Source organism: Populus euphratica, unplaced genomic scaffold, assembly GCF_000495115.2.
Source record: "Populus euphratica unplaced genomic scaffold, PopEup_1.0 scaffold73.1, whole genome shotgun sequence".
NCBI classification, from domain to species: domain Eukaryota; kingdom Viridiplantae; phylum Streptophyta; class Magnoliopsida; order Malpighiales; family Salicaceae; genus Populus; species Populus euphratica.
This window is the reverse complement of record NW_011499895.1, coordinates 224,080-232,048: the sequence shown is the minus strand read 5'-3', so window position 1 is coordinate 232,048 and position 7,969 is coordinate 224,080.

Here is a 7,969-nt window from a genome sequence, read left to right as displayed (position 1 = left end):
ATTTCAAATATATCGTTCTTCGATTTTAAACATGTTGTTCTCTCTTGTTTAGATGAATTATTAGGCCTATGATATATAGTTGGAAAGTTTCAGATGTCTAGTTTCTATCCCAGTATTAATTGAAGTAAAATTCCATAGGTAGCTTTAGATATATCCTAAAAAGTACACGAAGGTCTTACTTGATATATTTGACAATATTAGTTTACTAACTTTGACCTTCTGAAATAGTATGTTCTCTATCTCTATTTGACCTGAAAATTTACGACAATATATTTTCATGTATATAATATTTTCTTTTAAAATTTTAGATTTATCTAATATACAGTTTGAAAGATATGTTCAATCTCGCAAAACTAGTTAAAAGACATTTTAAGACTAAATTTGGACTTGGCTTGGTTCATATCATAAATTTAGTAAACTCATAAAATAGGACCGAGTTTATCGAGTTTACCAATTTTGCTGATTTTGCACGAGTTAATTTCGATTTTAGTCCGATTTAGCATGTTAGATATATATTGACTCGTAAAATCATAAGATTTTAAGAGTTAACTCGTGATTTTAATAACCTTGATCTGAAGCCTTTCTAATACGATAGCATAACTCTTATTGAAAGGGATGGATTTAAAGTCTTCCTAGTGTGATTGCACAAATATCCTTGGAAGGGATGGATTTAAAATCTCCTTAGTGTGATTGCACAACTCTTATTAGAAGGGATGAATCTTAGGCCTCCCTACTACGATATCATAACTCTTCTTAGAAAGGATGGATCTAAAACATTCCTAGTGTGATTACACAACTCTTCTTGAAAGGGATGGATTTCGAGCCTTCTAATACGATTGCATTACTCTCTTAAAAAGTGATAGTTACAAAGCCTTTTTAATGTGATAACACAACTCTTATTAGAAAAGATAAATTTAAAGACCATCTAGTATGATTGTACAACTCTTTTTAGAAAGGATGAATCTAAAGCCTTCATAGTGCTATTATATAACTCTTATTGGTCCATTATCTATGCCCTTTAGATATTTTTCTAAATATTGGTATTGATATAGGTATGTCGCCTTTGTTTCTTAGAAATATTTCTAAATATAGGCATCATCATGAGTTCCTCCTGGTTACTTAAAAATCTTCTAAATATAAGACTCATCTTTTTCTTTTTTCCCTCCAATCACTTACAAATTTTTCAAGTATAAAGTTTACTCTTCTCAGGTTCCCCTTAATCTCTTAGAAAATTTTCTAAGTAAAGACTTACTCTTCTTAGCTTTTCCCTCCATCTTTTATAATTTTTTCTAAGTATGAGCATCGACACGAGTTTATCTCCTCCTTCTTTTAGAAATCTTTCTAAGTACGAGCTCTTTCTCCATGAGTTTCTCCACCTATTAGATAACTTTTCTTAGTATTGGTTAGTCTATGATTCCCTATACATGCTTATAAATTCCTTTTCAAGTATGGTATGCACATGAGCTCTCTAGTATTTTACTTGGGGTTTACTTCTCTTTTCATGAAGAAAATTCAAAAAACTCATCATACCACATATTTTTACAAAGTCCTTGGGTATAAATATCATAAAGACTTTGGAGTTATTGATAAACCCTAATTTAGCAGGTCTAAAAACCCCCCTTAAAAGCCTAAAAACACATGGCCTCAAACAACGTGCTTAGGTTTTGCTTAGGAGAAAAGCCCAACCCTCATGTGTTTAGCAATAGAAAAGAGTTCAATGTCATCCCTCATGTGTTTAGCAATAGAAAAGAGTTTAATGTCATTGGCTTACCTTAAAGAAAGAGCCTAATGCAATGCGCTTAACCTAGGGGAAGCGCCAAATGCCATAGGCTTAACTTAGGAAAAGAGCCTTGCCCTTATGGGCTTAACCTTGAGGAAGAGCTCAATGTCATGGACCCAACTTAAAAGAAGAGTTTAATACCATGAGCAAAGCTCAAGGGAGGAGCCTAACCCTTATGAGCTCAACTTATGGAAAGAACTTAGCCTTTATGAGCTCAACTACATTTTGGATTCTATTTTCCCAAAATCCTAGATGTATAACAAATCTCCCAAGGGGCCTACCTTATCTCCATTGCATTAATAATTATGTAAGAGATATTTATTCATCATTAATGTATATATTAGGGATAGTTTTCCTCATTAATGCTTGTAAAAGATATATTTATCCCTCCTTAAAACTATCAAGGCAAAATTACACTCTAACTTATCATCTCCATAAAAACATAAGATTTACAGGTTATAAATACCCTATAAATCCTTAAAGCTATATATATTTTCATGGTATCTCTCTCTAAAATATCATTTCCTTCTCTTTCTAAAATAATACTTACTTAAACATATGAGAGTCCTTAAATTTATCAAATGAGATTTTTTACAAGTATCATTCACCAACTATTTAGTCTACCAGGTACCCGCTACTAATCACCTTAGTTAGGGAGAATGGATCAGATTGCTAGAATCAAGAGATTAACTGATTATTCAATATATATGTTATTCAGTGTATCTGTTAAACTTATCATCACTTTTAAAGGAATAACATACTAATTAGACTTTTGTGTCTTTTCTTTTGGTTAACGAAGAAAATCATGAAGAAAAGTGATTGTTCATTTAGTAAAATTAAAAGTATTGGCATGAAATAATTAAGGTGAATAGGTTTTAGTTCTTAGAGCTTATCCTTGTTTCTAGACAAATTTGCTATGTTGTGTTTTGAACTTGATGATCGAAGATATCATATAATGCTATAGAATAACTTTTTGTCTCTTACTCTAATCCTGGACTATATATAGGAACTTGTGTCCTATTTACTAAATTTAAAAAAAATTAATACGCATCAATATTTTATTAAAGTCCTAAACCCATTGTATTATAGATTGAAATGTGTAATGACCAATTTTTCATTCAGAAAAAATAAATTTGTTTGACTGTTTATTGGGAGTAATACAATTATTTCATAAGATCCATTAGTCACCATCAGATTTCTAATGACCCGGCCCAATATGTTGGATATTGTCTGCTTTAGGCCTCTTAGTCCATCTATTTTCGGGCTTCAACCCAAGTCCCCCTCACGGTTTTGTTCCTAGTAGCCATGTATGGCCCCAAAATGCGTCCAACATATTGGCAACCAGTACCACTTATAAAGACCTTGGCTCTGGACATCCGCTTCTGATGTGGGATTTCACAAGATTAATCAAGGACAACTAGATCTTTTTACATTTTAAAGCATAATAAAATGACTAAATTATCTTTAGAAACACAAATTATTTAACTAACATCGATGGTTATTTTATATTTTCATTATGAGTTTTTTTTATTTATAATCAAGTTGTTTGAAGGATAATTTAATATTTTAATAAATATAAAATATAATTTAAAAACAAAAATGGATGGCATGCACAAATATTTTTATTTAAGTTAATTTATAAAATTAGAATTTTTTTTTAAATTTCATCATCCTTTAATTTTTTTTCACCAGTCAGATCTAATTTCCATTCTTTTGATAACTATTTATTTTATTTGAGATAATTTTTTAAAATTATTTTTATTATTTTATCCTCATTTAGTTTTTTTTTCTTATCAAATTTGATCCATGTTCTTTTATTGTTATTTTTTTACTATGATATTTTTTTAATTGATATTTTTATCCTATTTCATTTTTCAAAATTTGATTAGTTAAACATTAAGCTTTTTAATTGAGTCTGAGTCTATGATTTTACATGTTATAAGTTATAGAGATTAACACAAGTTTAGAAGACTTGTTCGATAAGTTATAGAGATTAACACAAGTTTAGATGACTTGTTCGAGTTTACTTGATTTCTTTTTTTAAGCTCATATTTTTTTTTAATTCATCATTCAATATTTATTTATAATATTGTGTTGATTGAGAATTGGACTTCATAATCTTTTTTATGTGTTTTCTATGGGATCATCATTGTTTTATAACTTGCCTTAGGATTTTTTTTTGTCTTTTTTAATTGAATGTATTTTTTTTTAATTTCATTCTTAAATATTAGGATGAATGAGAATTAAGCTTTCTAATTTATTTTGGTTTGCTTTTATATGAGATTATCTCAACCTTATGACTCAAGTCACATATATGGTCTACTAACTTGGGTCAACTCATGTGTTTTTTTATTTTTTAATTAATATTTTTTTTCAATTTCATCCAACAATATTGAGTTGATTGAGAATTAAGTTTCATAATTTATTTTACTTTTATTTTTATGGAGTTATCTTAGTCTCATAAGTCAGCTTTGACAGATTAACTTGGGTTGACTTAGCTTTTTTTTCTTTCTAATTGAATCCAGTTTTTAATTTCATCCTTTGACATGATCAAAAGAATAAAGTCTTCTCCCAAGTGTAAGAGTGTCGAAGTAATAAATAACTTGACAATACCGGGTTCGAACTACAGAAAGGTTAACTATATAATAATGATGATAATGAGTTGAAAAGGATTTTGAGATGTAAGATTAATGTAATGATTAAACAAGGATAAAATAATTATTAAGGTTAGAGAATTCACCAATGGTATTCCAAACAAATATAATATAAACTTTTTTATTTCTCAACTAAAAACCACACACAAAGATGATTCCAATTGGAGATTATCTCAACCTTATGACTCAAGTCATATATATGGTCTATTAACTTGGGTCAACTCATGTGTTTTTTTTATTTTTTAATTGATTTTTTTTTTCAATTTCATCCAACAATATTGAGTTGATTGAGAATTAAGTTTCATAATTTATTTTAATTTTTTTTTTATGGAGTTATCTTAGTCTCATAAGTCAGCTTTGACATATTAACCTGGGTTGACTTAGCTTTTTCTTTCTTTCTAATTGAATCCAGTTTTTAATTTCATCATTTGACATGATCAAAAGAATGAAGTCTTCTCCCAAGTGTAAGAGTGTCGAAGTAATAAATAACTTGGCAACACTGGGTTCGAACTACAGAAAGGTTAACTATATAATAATGATGATAATGAGTTGAAAAGGATTTTGAGATGTAAGATTAATGTAATGATTAAACAAGGATAAAATAATTATTAAGGTTAGAGAATTCACTAATGGTATTCCAAACAAATATAATATAAACTTTTTTATTACTCAACTAAAAACCACACACAAACATGATTCCAATTGGATTATAAATTGTTCACATGATTACATTAGTTATTTTATTCGAATAATGCTAATACTTGTAAATGTTGTTGGGTATTTATGATGCTAACTTATGTTAACAACAAATCAAGTTTCTTTCATAGCACAGGTATCGGTTATACCATACGATTGGGTTATGAAAGTGCTAAATATTTATTATACTAAGGGTTATATAATATAAATCTAGATTAACCATTTAACAAGCAAAGTATTAAAAATGAATAAGATAAAAAATACAAAACATATTAGTATCAAACATTAAAGCCCATGTTAAGTTTAAACCATACTTATTTTTACACCATTAGTGTAACATTTTCACCTTGACATAATAAACTTAACTAAACATAATGAAAGAGAGAAACATAAATGAACAAAATAAGAACATAAATAAAATAAAAGTTAACTAAGGAAAGGAAAGGAAATGAAAAACATAAATAAGAGATTAATATAAGCAAAACTTAAGCATTATAAAAAAAATATAAAGAGAGAGAGTAAGAACATGATCTTGATTTGAAAACCAAGGTGCCTAAATATATGGCAAATGCATCATTTTATAGGCTAAAATTTAGAACTATTGATTTGATGACTAATTGTTGAGTAGGTGGCCACATCTTGACTTTGGTAACAATTCTATCTTCTTTTCTGCAGAAAACATCATTGCTAATATTAGAATTTAAATAGATAGTCTTCATGAAAGTTCTAGAAAATTGTCTTAGTTTTCTAACAAAAAAAGAATCAATTTGAATACTGAACAGTGTCTAGCCTGTAGAACAAATTCTAACTTCTCTTTTAATGCTAAAATTTGAACTTCTAAATAGTAGAATTGAGTCTTGGACTCTCATAAATGTTTTAGACATTTATCTTATCTTTCTATCCATATAAAAAAAATTGAAATCCAAGATCTACATCTCCAGATATGACCCAATAATTGAATAGTATTCCAATTTGTATTGCACTGATATGACCCAATGATTGAATAGTATTCCAATTTGTATTGCACCAGTATCTTTTTTCTAAGCTTAACATTTTCTTTGTCCTTTCACTTTCAATAGTTAATCACATCAATCAATCTTTTGAATTCTGAGATATGCTTGTATTTAAAATGAGCATTTATCATAAATTGAAGCTATTTTACATTATTAGAGTTGTTATTATAAAACATGCTTAAGTTAGGAAATTTAATGATACTTTAAGTGCAAAATGATGATATAAAACCTTGATAAAAATATAATTTTTAGTACTGATCATCATTCAACATTGGGATGATTGAAAATCAGGCTTAATAACTTTTTATTTACTTTCTACAGGGTTATTGAGGTCTCATGATCTAAGTTGGAGATTTGACAAGTTAGCTTAAGTTGATCCGAGTAAATTCAATATCTTGTTGTCTTAATTATTATTTTTTAAGATATTGTCTTAAATTTTTCTAGTCAAAATATATTTATACATGTCATTCAGAATGTTTTTGGGCTTGTATAATTGACTAGATCACATCACATTAGCCTTAATATAGTTTAATTTTTTTCAGTTAGCAAACATGTTAACAATACCTAAATATTTCTTTATGTTTAACAAAAATTTGATTTGACCTACAATATAATATAAAAAATTATCTAGTTACTAGATAATTAAAGGCTTAAAGTTACTTTCATTAGCTAGCTATAGGAAAACTTCAACTTTAATTTTTAATTAATTGTTGCTTTTGATAAAAATCTTATTCCTTGTTTGGAATTAAAGTTGAACCTGTTTTTCATCAAAAATTAAATTTTTTATTTGATTTAAATTATTTTTTTTAGTGTTTTTGAATCATTTTGATGTACTGATATCAAAAATAAAATTTAAAAAATAAAAAAGCATCATTTTTATACATTTTCAAATGAAAAGCACTTTAAAAAACAATGTGTACTACACTCCCAAACACTTCAAAGTAACTAAAGCTAGCTTTGTTTTTAACACCTCACTCCATTACTTTCATCTTATTCTAATGCCCATAGAAAAAGAAAAGGCTTTCCATCAAGTCCTTACAAGGGAACTTACTAGATTAATTTACTAAAGAAAAGCCATGAAGGCCAAAATTTTGAAACTTAAATATAAATTCATTCCCCGTACAGCGTTGGCTGGTGCATGGTAAAAATCCTTGTGTATAGTACACATATAATATATATTCAAATCCTTAATTCCTAAATTAATTACTTATGGTTATATATTTGATACACCAATTATTATTTTTTTCCTTTCTAAAAAGCATCATTAAGCTATAAAGATATAGCCTAATCAATCTCATAATGGTTGATGAAATACTTTCATTTTTTAGTTCAAATATAAACTTAAAGTGCTTAATTGCTTAAATAAAAAAGATCAAACACTACTAAAAAATTAAAAAATACTGACATAATATTTTATCAGCAAGTAAACATGATTTTGTCAGTGATGTAAATGGTCAATAGAGTTATCGATGGATACACGTTGTCGATCAAAGTTTTGTTAGGAAATTGATATCATTCGATGATTTTGTAAGTGTCTTAAATTATGGATAAAATCATTGATGGAATATTGACACATAAAAAATACATCAACAAGATTTGATCAACCATTCCATTGATAACTAATACTAATGGAATATTTCATCACCATACTATCAAAAAATTGTTGACAAATAAGGAGAAAAAATTTAGTTGCTAACTTCGTCGCTAAATCCATTGAAGAGTCTAAAATGTCTTAACCATTATATGAATTTTTGATGAAATAACATCCCCTTTGTAGAAAAATCACCATCATATTTATTTAGTCAATCGGTGATTTTGTCAAAGTG